This window comes from Pseudophryne corroboree, chromosome 7 (genome assembly GCF_028390025.1).
Source record: "Pseudophryne corroboree isolate aPseCor3 chromosome 7, aPseCor3.hap2, whole genome shotgun sequence".
Lineage (NCBI taxonomy): Eukaryota > Metazoa > Chordata > Amphibia > Anura > Myobatrachidae > Pseudophryne > Pseudophryne corroboree.
Genome location: NC_086450.1, coordinates 122892691 through 122914623, shown reverse-complemented (window position 1 = coordinate 122914623; position 21933 = coordinate 122892691). Strand labels below are relative to the sequence as shown.

The 21933-nt window shown below is 46.8% G+C and overlaps 1 long non-coding RNA gene across 1 annotated transcript in view; it reads left to right on the top strand.

Moving 5' to 3' along the window:
• The window catches only part of LOC134943446 (uncharacterized), a 76419-nt gene extending 67164 nt beyond the window's left edge, over nt 1–9255 (top strand). Inside the window, exon 4 of the long non-coding RNA XR_010181539.1 lies at nt 8899–9255. This is a non-coding gene — a long non-coding RNA (uncharacterized LOC134943446). The remainder of the gene's footprint in view (nt 1–8898) is intronic.
• Nucleotides 9256–21933: the final 12678 nt, after the last annotated feature.

Genomic DNA, 21933 nt, shown 5'->3' with positions numbered 1-21933 from the left:
TGCCATAGCGGCGGGGAGTGGAGGCGGCGCGGAGATGTAGACCCGTTCACTCCTTATTTAGTGAACGGGTCCGTTCACGCTGCCACTGACCCGGTATTGAACCCGGGAATAACACTATTTTATTCCCAGGTTGAATTATCAGGTCAGGCGACCCGGGATTTCGACCATGGCCCTTTCACACCGCACACCGACCAGTGTCGACCCGGCAATATGCAGGGTTGATACCGGGTTATTTGTGCGGTGTGAAAGGGGTATATGGGTCAGTATGTAATTTATACTGTTATACCCCTTTCACACAGCACAAATAACCCGGTATTAACCCGGTATATTGCAGGGTCGATGTAGGTCGCTGTGCAGTGTGAAAGGGGTCATTGACAAATTTCCGGTAACACCTGACCCGGTAATTCAATCCAGGAATACAGAAGGGTTATTACCAGGTCAGGTGCAGTGTGAACGGGTTTCCAGGTTGATGTGACCCGGGACCCGTTCACAGCATAGGCAGAGGCGGAGTGGAGAATATCTCATCTCCCAGCGCCGCCTCCACACACGCTCCCAATGCCGGTTCTGTCCCTGCCCCCGATGGCTTTGTCCCCGCCCCTGAAGCCAGTCTGAAAGGGTCCAGTGCCGGGTAACACCCGGGAAGGACCCATTTCCAATTTTCGGGTGAGACCCGGCATTGCGATGTAAAAGCGGCATAACAGACACAGAAAAGTATCTATTGTATTTTGGCCATTGATTTTTATTTTTACTTTCATTTTACTACATACCTGTGGCATTCCATACACTTGACCACAGCTATCTCATCTTGATTGGCCTAAAAACACACGGCTCTGTTTTACTACTCATACTACTGTGTCCCATTCTCAATTTTGTTCTCTTGTTATACTTCTCCCTATTATAATACAATCGCCATTACAGATTTCAGTACCGACTCTCAGGCATGACACTCTACCCCTACTACTGTCATCTCTCTCCTGCTCTAATAACGGGTTGGGTACGGAATCCCGGCGTCAGTATTCTATTTTTTTTCTTGGTGCTCCAGTTAGATTGTAAGCTTCACTGGGCCAGGCACTAATGTTAATGTTTAAATATTTTCTGTAAGGTGCTGCTTAACATGTAGGAACTATACAAATACCTGTTAATAAATAAATGTCTTCATTAGTTTACTAGACTGATTAGTAAACTTGCATGATGCAAACCAGCCCAGCTTCAGAATATCTTGAATATGACAGCTAGAAGTTGTTGTTTTTTACGTATTATGGCTTTTGGATATCAACCCTTTGCTAGTGGTTGCATTAGTTACCAATTGCCACCAGATGAAAATGCTAAATCCTTGATCTCAACTAAAAAACTAGCCATGGTAATACAGGTTGAGTATCCCATATCCAAATATTCCGAAATACGGAATATTCCGAAATACGGACTTTTTTGAGTGAGAGTGAGATAGTGAAACCTTTGTTTTTTGATGGCTCAATGTACACAAACTTTGTTTAATACACAAAGTTATTAAAAATATTGTATTAGATGACCTTCAGGCTGTGTGTATAAGGTGTATATGAAACATAAATTAATTGTGTAAATGTAGACACACTTTGTTTAATGCACAAAGTTATAAAAAATATTGGCTAAAATGACCTTCAGGCTGTGTGTATAATGTGTATATGTAACATAAATGCATTCTGTGCTTAGATTTAGGTCCCTTCACCATGATATCTCATTATGGTATGCAATTATTCCAAAATACGGAAAAATCCCATATCCAAAATACCTCTGGTCCCAAGCATTTTGGATAAGGGAGACTCAACCTGTATACCATTCTAAATCATCACTTATCTGTATCCCCCCATCAACAACTCACTCACATATGATAAACATCTGTAATGTTTCCTTATTACAACTTACTGGGTCCGACTGGCCCATAGGGGTACATAGGAAACCCCCAGTGGGCCCACCCTCTCCTCAAGGGATCAGGTTTTAGACTGTGCACTTGAATGACACATTATACATATGTTACATTATACTGCACAGTACTATGGTTTATTCACTACAGTGCATTGGTGTTATTAATTTGCTATATTATCATGCATGCACTAGCATTATTTACTATTTCTGCTGCTGGGTACACTGGGCTCCATAAGGATAGACATTGGGGTGTAGAGTAGGATCTTGATCCGAGGCACCAACAGGCTCAAAAGCTTTGACTGTTCCCAAGATGCATAACGCCGCCTCCTCTATAACCCCGCCTCCCTGCACAGGAGCTCAGTTTTGTAGTTAGCAGGCACATAACAGAGGAGAGCTTTTTGTAAGAAAAAGTGAAGACTACAAGGGCAGCAACAGTGTGTAAATGTCAGGAGACATTCACTGCTGCAGCTCCATCTCTCCCCAGCGGTGCTGTACACTCCCCTGCCCTGGTTGCCGGGTAACTACAGCTGGAGGGTCCGGTTTTCTTCCAGTTAGACACACACGGCTGGGGCTCTCCGGGTTCGCGTGGCCGTGCTTTGGGAGGTGGTAAGTGGGTCCTGTTCGTGGGACCCGCGCTGTATCGCGATCCGGCGCGGCTGGTGGGAGGCGGGCCGCGCGCGCTGGCGGTGGACACTGTGGCATACAGACGACCCCACTAGGCCACCAGGACAAGGGTACAGGTCAGGTTTTCTCTCATAAACCTATTTATATTGGCCCGCGGTACCAGGTGGTTAATCCAGCAGAGGGGATAAGGCTTTGACCTGTAGCCCCTCCCGCAGCCCCAGGGCGCCATTTACAGTAAATGTTCCCGCCCTGGAGCTGCATATCTGTCTCTCCCTCACTCCCTGGCAGTGTCTGCGGCGCCCTTATCCCTCAGCTCACTGTTCCTGGGAATGCTTGTGGCGGTGGACACTGTGGCAGTACAGGCGATCCCACTAGATCACCAGGGCATGGAACAGGTCAGGTTTTCTCTATAAACCATTTTATTAGAGCCCGCAGTACCCAGTGGTTTTGCCAGCAGGGGGATAGAGCTTGGACCTGAAGCCCCTCCCCCAGCCCCAGGGCGCCATTTTCTGCAAATGTTCCCGCCCTGGAGCTGCATATCTGTCTCTCCCTCACTCCCTGGCAGTGTCTGCGGCGCCATTATCCCTCAGCTCACTGTTCCTGGGAATGCTTGTGCAAATCCTCCTTTGTAAAGCCGCCTGATAGTCAGCGCTGTGACTTTACAAGACACGTAAGTATTCTACATGTCATTTAGACAGTGATAGTTAAGAAAAAGTGCATTTAGTCAGGGTTCTCTGGTACAAGTACCCTGTGATATACATCCAGTTTTTTACTGTGCAGTGTTATATCTGCTGACTACATAGCTATATATAAGCTAGTCCAGTGCAGTATTATTGTTTGTAATAACCTCTGCATTGTACAACTGTGACTATATGTGTGTGCATTAGCTTGCTGGGTGAATTTCATTTTGTGTCTCTCACTCAACTTGCTATCCCTATATTCTATAACCTGAGGGGGCTAGGTGCGTCAGGTTTATAATACTGTAATATAGGATATTCACAAGATATACTCTAATTGTATTTTTCTCTGTGATTTTAGTCACCATATCTCTTCTGTATCCCTGCTTGTGCTGACTACACTGCACAGGGGTTTGGGCAAGAGGTATTGTGCTGCTGACAATTGTACTGTGTTACCTGATACTGCAAGTTATATCATGTCTGCTTCTGAGGGTAACGGTTCTGGGGCTGAACACACTACCGGTGTTGCTGATGCCACAGATCCCTATGAGGAGAATATAGCAGCTGAGGGCTCTGGTTCTGGGGCTGAACACACTACCGGTGTTGCTGATGCCACAGATCCCTATGAGGAGAATATAGCAGCTGAGGGCTCTGGTTCTGGGGGCTCCTTGCTCCCCAGTGGGACTGTGGCAATGGGGGTCCATAATGACCCGCTGTGGGCTACTTTCTCCACACTTCTGAATACGCTAGTTACTAAACTAACGCCCCCTACGGGACCTCCTATGCCAGTTCAACTGTATGTGGTCCCCGCCCGTGGGCAGATAACTTGTCCGCTCAATTGAAGAAATTGAACCAGTCTTTGACTACTAAAAAGTCTGACCCTCGCTCGCCTAAGACCAAGGGGTCCTCTAAGCGAGCTCTAACCTCCTCACAATCCACTGCTGTCACTGACACCTCGTCTGATGAAGATGGCGCTTACACTGACTCCACAGATTCTGACACAGATACTGCTGATGGGGAGGGTAGTTCACAAGTGGATGTTCCTGATCTTTTGGAGGCTATTAAGTTGATTCTACAGATTACGGATGATCCCCGAGCCATCCGTCCCTCCTAAGAAACCAGATAGGTTCAAGCGTCAGAAGGTGGTTAAACAAGTTTTACCTCATTCTGATCACCTGGTGGATATACGTCAGGAATCCTGGGAAAATCCAGGGAAGAAGTTCGTGCCTCACAAGAAGATGCTGGCTCGCTATCCCCTCGCGCCAGAGCTGTCAAAAAATTGGGAGACGCCTCCTCCAGTGGACTCGCATGTGGCAAGGATGGTGGTTTCCTCAGCTCTACCTGTCACTACCGTCACGTCTCTGAAAGAGCCTATGGATAAACATGTGGAGGGTTGTCTGAAAGTGATTTACACCCTCATGGGTGCTGTGCAAAGGCCCACTATTGCAGCGACATGGGCTGCAGAAGCTATTGAAGCGTGGGCCCTAGAGTTGGAAGCTGAAATCTCTTCTGACCATGCTAGACAGTGCTTGTCATATATTGTCACAGCTTCTCACTATATTAAAGAGGCGGCTTCTGATGCCGGTATTCTAGCAGCCAAGGCTTCTACTACGTCAGTCCTGGCTCGCCAGATATTGTGGCTGAGATCCTGGTCCGTGGATCTGGATTCTAGAAAAACCCTGGAGGTACTCCCTTTTAAGGGAGATATTCTGATTGGGGAGGACTTAAATAAGATAGTGGCTGATTTGGCTACTGCCAAAACTGCCTGTCTGCCAAGTACCGCTCCTTCTGAGCCGAAGGCTAAAAGTACTTCCTTTTGTCCCTTTTGTCCTTCAGGTAAAGCAAAAGGTCAGGCGTACACAAACAGGCCCGCACTTCCAAACCTGGTAAGCCAAAGCCCAAAAGAGCCTGGGCTGCCCATCAGCCAGCTTCCAAGACCGATAAGCCTGCAGCATGACGGGGCGGTCCTCCCCCTGGGGGACCCCAGGGTGGGGGGCCGGCTTCTAGGGTATACCCAGGAATGGTTGAAGACCACTTCAGATGCCTGGGTACGGGAAGTCGTCACTCGAGGTTACGCCATAGCCTTTAAAAACCGTCCCCCTCGTCGATTTTGCCTGACAGACGTCCCTTCGGATCAGGTGAAGGCAAAGACTCTACATTCGGTGGTACAGACCCTCCTGGACACAGGAGTGGTAGTACAGGTGCCTCTTGCTCAGAGGGGCCAGGGGTACTATTCTCCGCTGTTTCTAGTCTCGAAACCGAATGGGTCCTCCCGGCCCATTCTCAACCTCAAGGCATTGAACAAGTTTGTGAGAATCTCCAAATTCCGTATGGAAACCCTTCGCTCTATTGTTCTGGCCTTGGAACCTGGGGATTATATGGTCTCCCTGGATATACAGGATGCTTACCTGCATATTCCTATAGCAGCTTTGCATCAGCAATACCTGAGGTTTGCGGTTGGCAACCTCCATTACCAGTTTCGGGAGTTACCTTTTGGTTTAACCACGGCTCCGCGAGTCTTCTCCAAAGTTATGGCGGTGATGATGGCGAAACTCCGCCAACAAGGGGTCAGGATCCTACCGTATCTGGACGACTTGTTGATCCTGGCAAATTCCCCAGAAATTCTCCTACGTCACTTGGATCTGACTGTCCGGTTTCTGCAAGCCCACGGGTGGCTCTTCAACTGGAAGAAATCCTCCCTGGTCCCTGCTCAGAGCATGGTGCACCTGGGAGCGCTATTGGACACTCACAACCAGCGGTTGTTCTTGTCTCAGGAGAAAGTCCTGAAGCTTCAGGACAGGATTCGTTGCTTCCTCTCTAGTCCGCAAGTGTCGATACATTCGGCGATGCAGGTGCTGGGCCTCATGGTGTCAGCATTCGACATGGTGGAGTATGCTCCATTCCATTCTCGCCCCCTCCAGAGGCTGATTCTGGCCAAGTGGGACGGCCTGCCTCACCGGATCAGGTCTCGCATGATCTCATTGACTCCGGAGGTCCGTCTGTCGCTGTACTGGTGGCTCTAGGACCAACGATTATGCAGGGGCCGTCCCTTCTGGATATCCGACTGGGTCCTGTTGACGACGGATGCCAGTCTAAGGGGTTGGGGCGCGGTGTTGGAGCAACACTCCCTTCAGGGTCGGTGGACCAAGGAGGAGTCTCTCCTCCCGATCAACATTCTGGAATTGCGGGCGGTCTTCAACTCATTGAACCTGGCCCAGCATTTAATACAGAACCGTCCTGTTCAAGTACAGTCGGACAACGCCACCACAGTGGCTTACATAAATCATCAAGGCGGCACTCGCAGCCGCTTGGCAATGAAGGAAGTCTCACAGATTCTTCAATGGGCGGAACGCCATCTACCGGCCATATCGGCAATATTCATTCCGGGAGTCCTGAATTGGGAAGCGGACTTTCTCAGTCGTCAGGACGTACACGCCAGAGAGTGGGGCCTCCATCCAGAAGTGTTTCAACTCATAGTGGAAAGGTGGGGCCTTCCAGACGTGGATCTGATGGTGTCTCGACACAATTACAAGGTTCCGGTCTTCGGAGCAAGGACAAGGGATCCTCAAGCAGCATTTGTTGATGCGCTGGCGGTGCCATGGAAGTTTCGGCTGCCGTACGTGTTCCCTCCAGTGTCACTCCTGCCCAGGGTTATTCGGAAGTTCAAGCAAGAAGGAGGAATCCTGCTTCTCATAGCTCCAGCGTGGCCCAGACGGCATTGGTTCTCAGACCTGCAGGGCCTATCGTCAGAGCGTCCAATTCTACTTCCACAACGCCCAGATCTCCTCGTTGAGGGCCCCTGTGTCTACCAGGACCTGGCCCGACTGTCTTTGACGACGTGGCTCTTGAAGCTTACGTCTTGAGGGATAAAGGTTTTTCTGAGGCGGTCATTCAAACTATGTTGCGGGCCCGGAAACCGGCTTCTGCTCGGATTTACCATAGGGTCTGGCATTCTTACTTTGTTTGGTGCGCATCTAACAATTATGATGCTTCCAAGTTTAGTACGGCCAAACTTTTGGCTTTTCTGCAGCAGGGCCTAGATGTAGGCCTGCGTCTGGCTTCCCTCAAGGTTCATATTTCTGCCTTAGCGGTGTGGTTTCAGAGAAAAATTGTGACCTTGCCTTATGTTCATACCTTTACTCAGGGTGTGTTGCGTATCCAACCTCCATATGTCCCGCCTGTGTCTCCTTGGGACTTGTTGGTGGTGTTGGAAGCATTGCAAGAGTCCCCATTTGAACCTCTTGGCTCAGCTGACCTTAAGTGGCTTTCCCTTAAGGTGGTGTTTTTGCTGGCTATTGCCTCCGGTAGAAGAGTGTCGGCTTTGGGTGCCTTGTCCTGTAGTTCCCCATATCTGATTTTTCACCGTGACCGGGCGGTTCTTCAAACTTGTCCCGGATATTTACCTAAGGTGGTATCTTCGTTCCACCTTAACCAGGAGATTGTGGTTCCGGCCCTGGTCTCTCCTGACTTGTCTCCCAAAGAGCGGTCTTTGGATGTGGTACGGGCTCTCCGTATCTATGTGAAGATAACTGCTTCTATTAGGAAATCTGATTCTCTCTTTGTTCTGTTTGGTTTTCACAAACGTGGCTGGCCTGCTCACAAGCAGACTTTGGCCAGATGGATTAGAATGGTGATTGCATATGCTTATGTGAAGGCTGGTCTGTCAGCTCCTGCTCACATTAAGGCGGCTACGTGGTCCTCGGTGAACACGTTCATAAGGTTCTATGCCTTCGATACTGCCGCTTCCCAGGATGCTTCCTTTGGACGCCGGGATTTTGTGCCCGCTACAGTGCGTCCCCTCCCATAAGGAACTGCTTTAGGACATCCCCAATGTCTATCCTTGAGGAGCCCAGTGTACCCCGCAGCAGAAAACGAGTTTTATAGTAAGAACTTACCTTTGTTAAAACTCTTTCTGCGAGGTACACTGGGCTCCACAAGGCGCCTACCCTGACGCACTTAGCTTCTTTGGGTTGGTATGGCATTAGCCGCTGACACTTCTCCTGTCGTGAGAATGCGGTGTTGTGGCTACTAACTGTTGTCGTCTCTTTTCCTGCTACTGCATTGGGCTGGTTAACTAAAAACTGAGCTCCTGTGCAGGGAGGCGGGGTTATAGAGGAGGCGGCGCATTTTACACATAGAGAGAGAGAGAGAATACTTACAGAGGCGATTACCGCTCTTCGGCCCGCCTCACCAGTCGCGCCGGCCTTTCCCTCTTCCTAACTTGGATCCCCCTCTGTACTCCGCTCGGGGGGGGGGGGTGTTTCGCGGAGTGACGGTGTTGCGTCGTGACGTAACGACGCAACCGAGTCATTCCGTGAAACTCCTCCCCCGAGCGGGTTACTCGGGGAGAAATAGGAGGGGGAAGCAGGGAGCCACAGTTAGTGCCGCGGCGGGCGCCCAGTGCGGTTGCACTGCTCGCCTGCCCCAAGAAACGGCCCTGAATACATATAGAAAATATCACCCAAACAGGGATAGATTCTGTCATGTGTTCTCTGCTGTTCTCAGTTTTATTTGCCCCGCCATTGTACAGACCTGACCATTATGCCTGTGTTTTATAAATACAAGATAATTATTGTAAGGAGGCATTATAGACACATCTGTACTATACACCTCTATTACAACTGTATATACGTTGCAGAATTTTATGCCTGAGAAAACCAACAATTCTTCTAATGATGCTTCTTCTCCTCTCCAGGGATACTGCTTTGGTGATTTGACATAATGTATCAATAGTAATGACATGGAGACTGCATGCACTTCAGGGAGAGCCAGACCCTGCTCTCAACCTCTTAGCACAACAGATTAGAGGAAAAAGCAAAGTCAGGTCTTTTTTTCATGCAACATGATCGCTGCAAGACAGCCTCTGTTCCATTATTTATTGCCAGTATTCAAAACACATTCGACTTGAGTACCACGTGACATTACAGTACATGCTTAACCGATTCACTGCCACAATATAGGTGACGTGCAGGAAATTCAAAATATTTTTTTGAAATCAGCAATTTTTTATGGATTCACTATTATGTTAATCAGACTTAATGATGCTATACTAATACAGAAAACTCTGCTTTTTATTACTCTCTAGCACTAATTTACTAAAGGCTGCATTTTAGGTGCAACATTTGCACTGTACCACAGTAACCAATTAACAACTGATTTTTATCTGTGCAGTACATAGTGAAAGCAAGTGTCTGATTGGTTGCAACTTGCTATGGGCAACATTACCAGTTCTAAAAAAACTCCCAAATAATATTAAATTTACCCCATAGTGTAGTTAAAGGTTTATGAGCCCTCAAAGTGTCTGTCATCTACAAAGAGCAAAGGCATCCACTTTTTTGACAGAGCACAGTACTGTACATCATTGATGAATGAGACACTTTCATAGGCTGCCTTCTCATTAATATTGACTCAGCCCATCATATACAGTACTGTAGCTACAGTATTAGGCTGCATGTAGGGCAAAGGGTACTATTCTCTGATGTCCTTTTGCAGCAAAAGCCATCATCAATACTATATATACTGTATAAAGAAAACATATGTTTATAAGCTTGTTGCTATTCTTTGTTGATTTAGTAGCAATTAGTTTTACATAAATGTAGCCCTTCTACTGTTCCGTTTTGTAATATAAACATTTTTTTAACATCTGAATGTTACATTCTGGAAAATACTGTTAATCCATGTATCCGTGAATGAGTCCATATCCAAGCACAAATACTGAGGAACCTTCAGCAAGTGGAACAGAATAGTACAATAACAACTGATAATGTACATAAATGTCATTATTTCAGTAGAGTGGTACAGTGATAGGGAACCTGATACACTTCGGGGGCTGCATGGCTTTCCCTCTAACTTTCAAATGTGCTGCACATTGCTCGCAATCTCAGTAATTAAATAAAACAATACCTGAAAACATAGAGAGACACCAATCTATAATACCATATCCATCCCAACTCCAGAAAGTGCATCACTAGCAGGTGTATTAGCAACAATGCAAGCCTGAAATATAAGACATGAGGTAATAGTTAACATAAAATAGGTCATCTGGATCCAGAGTAATAAATCACTCTAGCTATCATGTTCTAGAGGAGCTGTGTGATAATACAGTATTCTTCCTTTATACATATGTGTAAAGACCTGGGACTTCCACTGTTCTGTCTCTAAGATCTCGCAGGGCCACATTTTTAAGCAATAAACCAAGAGTGGCAAAGGTTTGCCATAGGAGTAGGGGGACAATAAAATGAATGCTATGGGTCTCATTCTGATGCTATGGGTCTCATTCTGACGCTATGGGGCGCATTCTGACGCTATGGGGCGCATTCTGACGCTATGGGGCTCATTCTGACGCTATGGGGCTCATTCTGATGCTATCAGGCTCATTCTGATGCTATCAGGCTCATTCTGAAACTATGGGTCTCATTCTGATGCTATGGGTCTCATTATGATGTTATGGGTCTCATTCTGATGCTATCGAGCTGATTCTGAAGCTATGGGTCTCATTCTGATGTTATGAGTCTCATTCTGATGCTATCGGGCTCATTCTGAAACTATGGGGCTCATTTTGATGCTATGGGTCTTATTCTGATGCTATGGGGCTCATTCTGATACTATGGGTCTTATAAACCTCCTAATGGCTGAGGATTGTCCTGTGTTCCTCAATTATAAAAACCAACCTAATACTTAAATATTAAATGAAGACACAGAGACATGGATTTGGCAGAAAATTGTCAGCTATTTATTTAAAATGAACTAATGCAATCTAATGACTGCATGAGATGTTAAACTTCAAAGTATGGTGGCACGAAAGAACGGCTAAAACAACCCTAACCCCCGAACAAATCCCACTCTATAAAAACTGAAGCAAACCATCTAAAACACCAAAGGTATCCACTCAACCTTCTTCTTGACTACCCACCCGTAAAGGTGATGAGGCTGCCCCCTTAAAGGCGGTCCAGCAGATGTATACCAGTCAACGAAGGTGAGCGCACCTAAAATCAACCACCAATCGAACCCCAAGCAATTTCCTAATCCAAAAACAGGTAACTTGCCGTTCTTTCCCGCCACAAACATAATTCCGTTGACCTGAAAACCCTACACAAAAATAGCCAACGAAGAAACACCCACAACACCTGCCACCAAATAGGGAGGGTGGGAAGATTAAAACAAAAGAGGCTGACCCAGCCCCCTCACCAGACACCAAAACACTACTAACCACCCTCACCCTCTTCTCCTATTGGACAAAAAGCCCCAACCCATAATGTCTCCCACAGACCTGCCACCAGCCTATAAGGTTTAACCCACTCCTTTCCTATTCTGTCATTACGCTTTCTTTCTGATGCTATGGGGCTCATTCTGATGCTTTGGGGCTCATTATGATGCTATGGGTCTTATTCTGATGCTATGGAGCTCGTTCTGATGCTATTGGTCTTATTCTGATGATATGGGGCTCATTCTGATGATATGGGTCTTATTCTGATGCTATGGGGCTCATTCTGATGCTATGGGGCTCATTTTGATGCAATGGGTCTCATTTTGATGCAATGAATCTCATTCTGATGCAACGGGTCTCATTCTGATGCTATGAGTCTCATTTCGATGCATTGGGTCTCATTCTGATGCTATGGGGCTCATTCTGATGCTATGGGGCTCATTCTGATGCTATGGGTCTTATTCTGATGCTATGGGGCTCATTCTGATGCTATGGGGCTTATTCTGATGATATGGGTCTTATTCTGATGCTATGGGTCTCATTTTGATGCAATGGGTCTCATTCTGATGCAACGGGTCTCATTCTGATGCTTTGGGGCTCATTTTGATGCTATGGGGCTCATTCTGATGCTATGGGGCTCATTCTGATGCTATGGGGCTCATTCAGAGTTGAACAGAACTGTAATTTTTTTTTTTTTTTTTTTTTTACTGCACACCAAAAGTAATTATGCACCCTTAGCTATGTTGTTTGAGATGCATTTTGCACTTACTACTCTTTGCTCTGCAGGGTTGGAAGGGGATGCAATGAAAGCACAGTAAGGATGTGTGCGCACAAAATGTGCCTTATGCTGACCCCAAGAAAGACATACATGCGACTGTTTGCTTGTAGTTGTTTAACCCATGGAGTAAAATGTGAACTGATTATTATGATAACGAGCGGTGGATATTTCTGATTGGCTGAATGTGTCTAAATCCTTCTCTCTTTTTAATGTTACAGTAATGTTAGTGTTGTAAACTATTCTCACTATTATTAGAGGGAGATAATAAGCAAGCGGTCCGCACTAATAAAGCATATTTCTTTTATGTCCTAGAGGATGCTGGGGTTCCATTTAGTAACATGGGGTATAGATGGGTCCTTTGGGAGCCACTAGCACTTTAAGAGTTTAACAGTGTGGGCTAGCTCCTCCCTCTATGCCCCTCCTACCAGACTCAGTTTAGAAAATGTGCCCGGTGGAGCCGGTTGCAGCTAGGGGAGCTACTAGGAGTTTTCTTAGTTTTTATTGTTTTCTAGAGCTTGTTATTTTACAGGCAGGCTGCTGGCAACAGCCTCCCTGCTTCGTGGGACTTAGGGGGGGAGTAGGATCCAACCCTTAAGGTTAATGGCCCCTATATCCGCTGACAGGACACTGAGCTTCTGAGGGTGATGATCGTTAGCCACCCGAGGCGACCGCTCACTTCCGCAGCATGCCGCCACCCCCTAACAGAGCCAGAAGAAAGAAGAGTGGTGAATCTGACGCCAGAGTCCCGGTAAGCGGGTCCCCGGTGGGAATGGCGGCACAAGGGTGGGAGCACAGCTCTAACAGGCTGCGCTCCAGAAGGCTCAGCGGCACACTGCGTACGGCGCTGTGAGGGGCGTCCTGGGCCAGCGCGATACCCTACACTGGTCAAACATAGCTTTCAAGGTCTAACCCACTGTTTGCTGCAAAAATTACTTCAGGCCAGTATCGTCTCTAAGTGCGGGAAGACGTGCCATTACAGTGGGCGGAGCTTCTCCTCAGAGCGGATCCAGCACTAACCAGCGCCATTTTTTCCCTGCAGACACACGCTGACAGGGAACGCTGTCCTCCACATAACTACACTGAGGTAAAAGGTGTTATAAAAGGGGGGAGTGATATTATGTACTAAGCTGTTAATGAACGAACCTGTTAAGGTTACGCTAGTCAGCAGGGTTTTTATATTTATATAAGCCTATAAGGGCGCGCTGTGGCTGGCTTCTTGTGCTCTGTGACTCTCTGAAGATATTCTGGGGGGGGGAACTGTGTTGGCATTTTCCTGTGTATGTGTAATCCACTTTACCATGTTTAAGGGACTTTGGGCCTAATTCCGAGTTGACCGCAGAAGCAAATTTGTTAGCAGTTGGGCAAAAAACTGCAGGAGGGGCACATATAACATGTGCAGAGAGAGTTAGATTTGGGTGGGGTGTATTCAAACTGGAATCTAAATTGCAGTGTAAAAATAAAGCAGCCAGTATTTACCCTGCACAGAAATAAAATAACCCACCAAAATCTAACTCTCTCTGCAAATGTTATATCTGCCCCCCCCCCCCCCCCACCTGCAGTGCACATGGTTTTGCCCAATTTCTAACAAACTTGCTGCTGCAATCATCTCAGAATTACCCCCTTTGTCCTGTACTGCAGAATGTATATCTTCTCCTGGGGAGTCTATACCATGCTCATGGGAAGATCCCAATGGGGTGGCCTCCATAAGGTGTACTTTAAGAATATATCACTTCAAATATATCCCATACTGGGTAGAAGCCACAGTTTTGAAAAATGTGGGGTTTCAAATACCACTGCTGTGCCTCTCACCCCATCTCTGTACCCTAGAAAGCGTACACTTGCCCATATAATGCATATATATAAGCGGTCCAACATATGTTTGAGGCTATTAGAGATGAGGAATGTTATTATATGTATATAATGAATGCCTTCCCACTGTGTAGGGCGTTGAACTCCTTATTTGGGAAAACCTGACTACACCCAGAGTTATTATCCACATCCCTATAGAGTGTTTAAATTGTCAAATATGGTTGTCTTACCTGTCCCTTGTACAACCTCCATAAAGGCTGATCACCTATTGAGACTAATCTCTAATACTGTACACTGCTTGCTGCAGGTGTGACTCGGAGACCAACTTTTGCGTACATCTCTGGGGCTATTGTAACGTGGTCAGGCTCCTTACTTGATGATTTAGATTCTATGTGTAGAAGTGACTTGTACTTGTTTCTATGTCACATACAGGATTCTACAGGCTTCATGGCGAGATGCCATGAAGGAGATTGACCTGCATAACGCAGGGACCACTGCTCTGGCAGTTTCGACACGCATGGGACGGTGGCTACACCAATGGACTGCAGATACAAAATCCGAGTAAGGTATGACAGGTCCGCCCTTCACAGGTAAGACCCTGTTGGGATCCATGGGATACGTGATTATCCATGTCAACTGCGGGTAAGTCGGTATGTCTGCCTTCCGCAGCTGCACAGACCAGGAAATTATATCCTACACCTACACTGCAATTCCTTCGAACATGATTCCACATATTCCTCCACTTCCTTTAGAGGACGTTGCGGAAATCCCAAAAACCTGCGCCGCCAGGTTCCCAGGGACGGATTTCAAATTCGGCTTTTTTTCAAACCCTTCGGTTTGTCAGTGGATCTCACTGCCTGGGGATCAGGCAGGTGGGAGCGAGACTAAAGAGATTCAGTAACACATCTGGGCGATATACTGCCTAGACCCCTTGAAACAGTTGGGTTGCCCAGGAGTGCAGACTAGAATTTCTAGTATTCCCGCCTCACGGATTATTCAAATCAGGCTTACTAGCTTCTCAGACAGAAAGTGCACTACTGCTGGAAGCTATCATAACATTTGTCAAACTAATGTCATTATTCCAGTTCCACTTCATTTACGTAACAGGGTTTACTATTCAAGCCTGGGGTCATCGATTCCCTACTGGTGGGTGTTCAATTCAGGATGGAGTCTGGGAGTGGTGATCTCTGCTCGAGATGTAGAGGAATTCCTGGTATCCTGGGATATCAGTGGTGCGCACTTCACATTCCAATCTGGCCGCCTCTCTAGGCCTATCGAAGGTTGCAATACAACGATGTCACTTCAAGATCCAAACACTGAACTTGGCTTCTACGCAACACCGGGGGTGTTCATCAGGGCCATGGCAGCCTTTATACTGCCGCTCCACAAACCAGGAGTGGACATAATTCCATATCTGGGCGACCTTAACATCCTCCAGGGAGATGTTGTTACGGAGTGTTGCTTTCTCAAATCAACTGTCCCGGGATCTCGGGTGGATCCTGAAGCTTCCAATTTCGCATTTGATGCCGATAAGGAGGCGTTCCTTCCTGAGCATGATTCTCAACACAGAAGTGTTTCTACCGTTGAAGAAAGCGATGGTAATCCAATCAATGGTCCGGGATGTCCTGATGCCAGCCCGGGTATCGGTTCATCAGTGCATTCGCCTTCTGGGGAAGATGGTTGCCTACTAAGAGGCTCGACAGTACGGAAGATTCCTTGCACGGTCTTTCCCACTGGATCTCCTGGTCTTATGTTCAGGATCTCATCTTCACATGCACCAGCGGATACGCCTGTTGCTGAAAGCCAGAATTTCACTCCTCTGGTGGCTGCAAACTTCTCACCTACTCGAGGGCCGCAGGTTCGGGATTCAGAATTGGATTCACAGATGCAAGTCTCAGGGGCTGGGAAGCAGTCGCTCAGGGGGAAAACTTCCAAGGAAAGCGGTCAGTTCAGGTATCTCTCCTTCCAATAAACATTCTGGATCTGAAGGCCGTGTACAACGACCTTCTACAAGCGGCACATCTTCTGTGAGAACAAGCCATTCAGGTTCAGTTGGACAACATCACAGCGGTGTCCTACATAAACAGGCAGGGCGGAACGAGGAGCAGGGCTGCAATGTCAGAGGTGACAATAATCCTCCTCTGGGCAGAGAAGCATGCGCGGGCGCTGTCAGCAATCTTCATTCCGGGAGTGGACAACTGGGAAGCAGACTTCCTCAGCAGACACGATCTCCTTCCAGAAGAATGGGGCCTCCTCCCAGAGGTTTTCGCAGAGGCCAATGGGGTGTACCTCAGATAGAAATTATAGCCTCTCGCCTCAACGAGAAGTTTCGGAGGTACTGTTCCAGGTCACCAGACCCACAAGCAGTGGCGGTGGATGCCCTGGTAACTCCGTGGGTGTTCCAGTCAGTGTATGTGTTCCCTCCACTTCCACTCATCCCATGGATTCTCAAGCTAATAAAAAGAACAAGAGTTCAGGCGATCCTCATTGCTCCGGACTGGCCAAGAAGTGCTTGGTACGTGGATCTTCTGGCGTTACTGCTGGAAGATCCGAGGCCTCTTCCTCTTTGCGAGGACCTTCTGCAACAGGGTCCGTTTGCTTATCAAGACTTACCACGGCTACGTTTGACAGCATGGAGGTTGAACGCTAGATCTTAGCTCGGAAGGGCATTCCAAACAAAGTCATTCCTACCTTGATACAGGCTAGAAAGGGGGTAACGTATAAGCATTACCATCGCACTTGGAAAGAGTACGTGTCTTTGTGTGAATCCAAGAAGTTTCCTATGGTGGAGTTTCAACTAGGACGGTTTCTCCTCTTTCTGCAAGCAGGTGTGGTTGTGGACCTACGCCTGCTCTCCATATAGGTCCAGATTTCGGTCTTGTCCATTTTCTTCCAGAAACAATTGGCTGCTCTCCCTGAGGTTCAGTCTTTTTTGATAGGGGTTTGCACATCCAGCCACCCTTTGTGCCTCCTACGGCACCTTGGGATCTTAATGTGGTGCTGCAGTTCCTGCAGTCGGATTGGTTCATGCCTTTTCAGGAGGTGGACGTCAAGTTTCTAACTTGGAAGGTGGTCACACTGTTGGCATTGCCATCTGCTCGATGGGTGTCGAAATTGGGGGCATTGTCATGCAAGAGCCCCTACTTGTTTTTCCATGAAGATGGAGCTGAGCTCAGAACGCGTCAGTAATTTCTTCCAAAGGTTGTGTCGGTTTTTCATATGACCAACCTATTGTGGTGCCAGTGACTACTGACTCCTCAATTACCTCACTGTCCTTGGATGTTGTGAGGGCTTTGAAGAGGGAGTACGTGGGGCTGATGGGGATGTGATATTACTGCATTTAGTGTATTGTCCCTTACATATTTATAAATGTTGATCATGTCCCCTCTTAGTCTCCTGTTTCCATTGTGAACCTGTCTAGGTTTGCAAGCATTTCCTCATATTCCAGCATCTCCATCTCCTTAATAAGTTTGGTCACCCGCCTCTGAACCTTTTATAGTTCCAAGAGATCCTTTCTGTAGTATGGTGCCCAAAATTGTGCACAGTATTCAAGATCTGGCCTCAGTAGGGATTTATATAATTGGAGTATAACACTCTAGTCCTGTGCATCAAATCCCAGCTTTATACATCCTAATACCTTGTTAGCTTTCTTTGCTGCATTCCTACTTTGGGTACTGCTGCTTAGTTTGCTATCTATGTGAACACCTAAGACTTTTTCCAGTACAGAATCCCCTAATTTTATCCCATTTAGTATGTAGGTGTTATTTTTGTTCTTGCTACCAAAGCGCATTACCATATACTTGTCTGTATTGAAGCTCATTCTCAATTTTGCTGCCCATGCTTCCAGTTTAACTAAGCCGTTCTGGAGAGACTCAGCATCTCCCTCCGTATTTATAACCTTACACAATTTGGTATCGTCTGCAACAATTGACACCATGCTCTCTAGATCTACTGCTAGTGGTCTGTCACGATCCAGGTAACTGGACGCCATTTCCTACCAGTTAGGTGTCTCCTGAGATTGCAACAAGAAAAGATTCCTCTTTGAGGCGCAGCCGAGGAGCAGCAAATGGATAATACCTGTTTTATCTTGATAAAGACGCCGCAGAGCGTCGAAACGCGTCGACACAGTGTTATTTTGAAATCCTTCACCAGGGTATTCATTGAGGGGAGCATATGACCTTGTTATATCCGGATGTAACTTTGTCAGCTGAAATCCATCTCTGTTTCCCACTCTGGGTACGTTTGGTTGTTTGTTTGTATCTTTTTTTTTAAATAAAAGGGGTTTTCTTTGCCCTAACTTGGCTTCCCCTCTTTTAATTCCACATTACATTTTCCATGAGTGGTATCCATCCATATTATATGGCTTAAAGAGAAAGGAAGAAATACCTCCTCTAAAGAAACCTTTACATGTGTTTTACCATACTTTTACAAGTAAGCATACATGTAAGAACCCATTGTTAAGATATCATCACATCATTTCGGGTGATCCCATAAGAAGGTGGACGTCTGATCTCTACTGGGACTGTTTTTCCATCACTTATTATCTCCGCTGCACAGGGGAGAAGAACTTTTATTTACCAACAGTATTACACTATATTGTGTTTTATTTTCTGTTTCATGTACTTATCATCGATGTGAGGATTATCCAAGTGAAGGGACATTTGGAGCGCAAACAGTGAGATTGTACCTTTTCTTTTTGTCTCCTGAGATTGGCTCAGCGTGCCAGGGCCGGATCATAACTATGTTTTGTCTTACATTTAATTTTTGTGTTACCCGCAGCGCTGGCTCAGCGGCCTTCTTAGTGTTTTCACTTAGCTTAGTATGGCGCTCTCAGCCCCGTCGCGGCCGTCACTGCTGCACCCGCGTTCTTGCCGCATGGAAGCTGAGTGTGGCGTTCTCTGTGTACCGCAGCCGCCGCCGTCATCTCTGGCCGCTGTGCGTATGTGGGAGAGCGTGGAGTCTTCTGCTGCTGCCGCTTCCGCCGCCATTGTTGTTTGGCACATGGTTCTTTCCCCTTCAAACTCGGTCATGGGCGCAGCCATGTTGGATAAAGTCACATGTCACTCTTCTCACCAATCTGCAGCGCTGCTGGTGCCTGTGTCTAATTGTCAGCCAATGCCTGCTCACCAGCAGGTATAAATATTCTGTCCCAGCACCCAGGAAATTGTCAGTGCTTCAATTGTCTTCCCAGTGATTCCAGTCTACAGCTTCACTAGAGACTCTCCTGTAATTAGACTCTGCGGTGCAGCCTGCTTCTCCTGTGGTTATACTCTGCGGTCCAGCCTGCTTCTCCTGAGAATACCCCTGTGGTGCAGTCTGACTTTCTTGCCATTGCACCCAGCGTTTGCGGAGTATATGCCTTGGCTTCCAGTAGCTTTCCTCCAGTGGTATCCTGTTCTCATTGTTCTCAAATATCTACTATTGCAGCTAAGTGCTGTCACTGCGATCCCTGGCATCACTTTAACCCTTCACCTGCGATCTCAAGCATCATAATTCACCTTGACAGCTAAGTGCTATCCCTGCGATCCCTAGCATCACTTTAACCCTTCACCTACGATCTCAAGCATCATAATACACCTTGAATTGGTGCTGCAGTTCCTGTGCTTGTCTAGGAGTCTCATCTCAACTCCTAAGTTCAAGTACCCGTCAGTCCCTACAACTGAGGCTTCCCGCTACCAACACCAGCCCTCAGTTGTGACATGGTCCAAGTACTGATCCCTGTGGCACACCACTTAGTACTTCAGTCCAATTTGAAAAAGTTCAATTTACCACAACGCGCTGCTCCCTATTATCTAACCAATTTCTGACCCAAGTGCATATGGAGCTCCCTAGCCCTAGTTCATGTAACTTATAGATAAGTCTCATGTGCACTACTGTGTCGAAAGCATTAGCAAAGTCTAAAAAGATTACATCCACCTCCTTACCCTGATCAAGGTTCACACTAACTGTTTCATAAAAGCCTAATAAGTTTGTTTGACATGATCTATCCTTCACAAATCCATGTTGGTTCCTATTAATAACCTTATTGCCATCAAGGAATTTCTGTATACTATCCCTTAGAATACCTTCCAGTATTTTCCCCAATATATTATTTATTTATTTATTTATTTATTAGCAGTTTCTTATATAGCGCAGCATATTCTGTTGATTTTTGTCATCAATGGACAAGACAAGGTGTATGATGATTGCGCTAATTGTAGGTAGGTAAGTCCCTTCATTGCAGAATTGCCTGCTCTGTCTGGAGTTCATGACGTTTGACTCTACAGGGTCAATTCAATTAGAGCGTGTGATGCGGGGTTGCATATCTATTTGCTATGGGGGTCATTCCGAGTTGATCGCTCGCTAGCTGCTTTTAGCAGCTGTGCAAACGCATTGTCGCTGCCCACCGGAGAGTGTATTTTCACTTTGCAGAAGTGCGAACGCTTGTGCAGCAGAGTGCCTGCAAAATAATTTTGTGCAAAACAAGACTAGCCCTGTAGTTACTCTTTGTGTGCGTTGATTCTAACGACGGAGGGACGGCTTTTGACGTCACACACCCACTCAACGTTCGCCCAGCCACGCCTGCGTTTTTCCAGACACGCCTGCATTTTTCTAAGCACTCCCTGAAAACGGTTGGTTGACACCCAGAAACACCCACTTCATGTCAATCTTCCTGCGTTCGGCCGTACGACTGAAAGCTTCGCTAGAACCTGTGCAAAACCACGATGCTCTTTGTACCCATCGCGTGTGCACATTGCGGTGCATGCGCAGATTAGCCGTTTTTTTCACTCATCGTTGCGCTGAGAACAACGGCAGCTAGCGATCAACTCGGAATGACCCCCTATATGTAGTATCCCAGGATCATAGCAAAATTGGCGATTTTTGCTTGCTCTTCTAAGGGTGCAAACAAAAATACACAATCAGTGCGCATGGAAACTTGCGATGTTGACACTATCACAACTGCCTTATACTGTTTGTGCGCACCGGAGCATCACGGTTATGCCCAGCAGCACATCAAAAGCAGTTGAATTCCCCCCTAATTTTGCAGTCTCCCTGACATTCTGACAGAATGTTACTGTATGTACAGGAGGGAATCTGCCAAGCAGCTAATCTGCCATACAAAAAAGTTTTTAGTTGTTGCTCAGCTGGCTTGTGTTTCTTTAGCTCTTATTTACATGCACATTTTATAGCCATAAGTCTGAGCTAAACAATATGTAAGGAGAAAAAAAAAGTCTATTGGACTGAATGGGGTGGTATTAATCAGGCGAGTAATTAGGGGGGTGCCAGCCACACCGGGTGACACCTTCCAAGGAGGTGACGTCAAAATAGCAGAGTTGCTTTGCTATTTGTTGTCACACCCTAGGATGGTGTCATCAAGCAGCTGTGATGAATGATGCACGCATATACGCATCATCCAAACTGTGCTATTAGTGGCTGGGGGCTGTCCGATAGTGCATCCAGCGTGATGAGAACAGGGGTGTGACATGCCTGCAAAACATCATGGATCAGGGAGTGTCGCTTTGCGAACTCTTTCACGCGCACGTGGATCTCGTGATGGGGATACCAGAGAAAGTACAGTGCAATGGGTGACACCCACCCAAGTGACGACACTGGTACTGAAGTATTCAAATTTTCACAGCGTGCCTCTGCATACAGATGTGACCTTGTTCACCAGGCATTTTATACCATATGGCTTAGGGGGTAATTCCGAGTTGATCGCAGCATCAAATTTGTTAGCAATTGGGCAAAACCATTTGCACTGCAGGTGTGGCAGATATAACATTTGCAGAGAGAGTTAGATTTGGGTGGGGTGTGTTCAAACTGAAATCTAAATTGCAGTGTAAAAATAAAGCAGCCAGTATTTACCCTGCACAGAAACAGTATAACCCACCCAAATCTCTCTCTCTCTGCAAATGTTATATCTGCCCCCCCTGTAGTGCCATGGTTTTACCCAACTG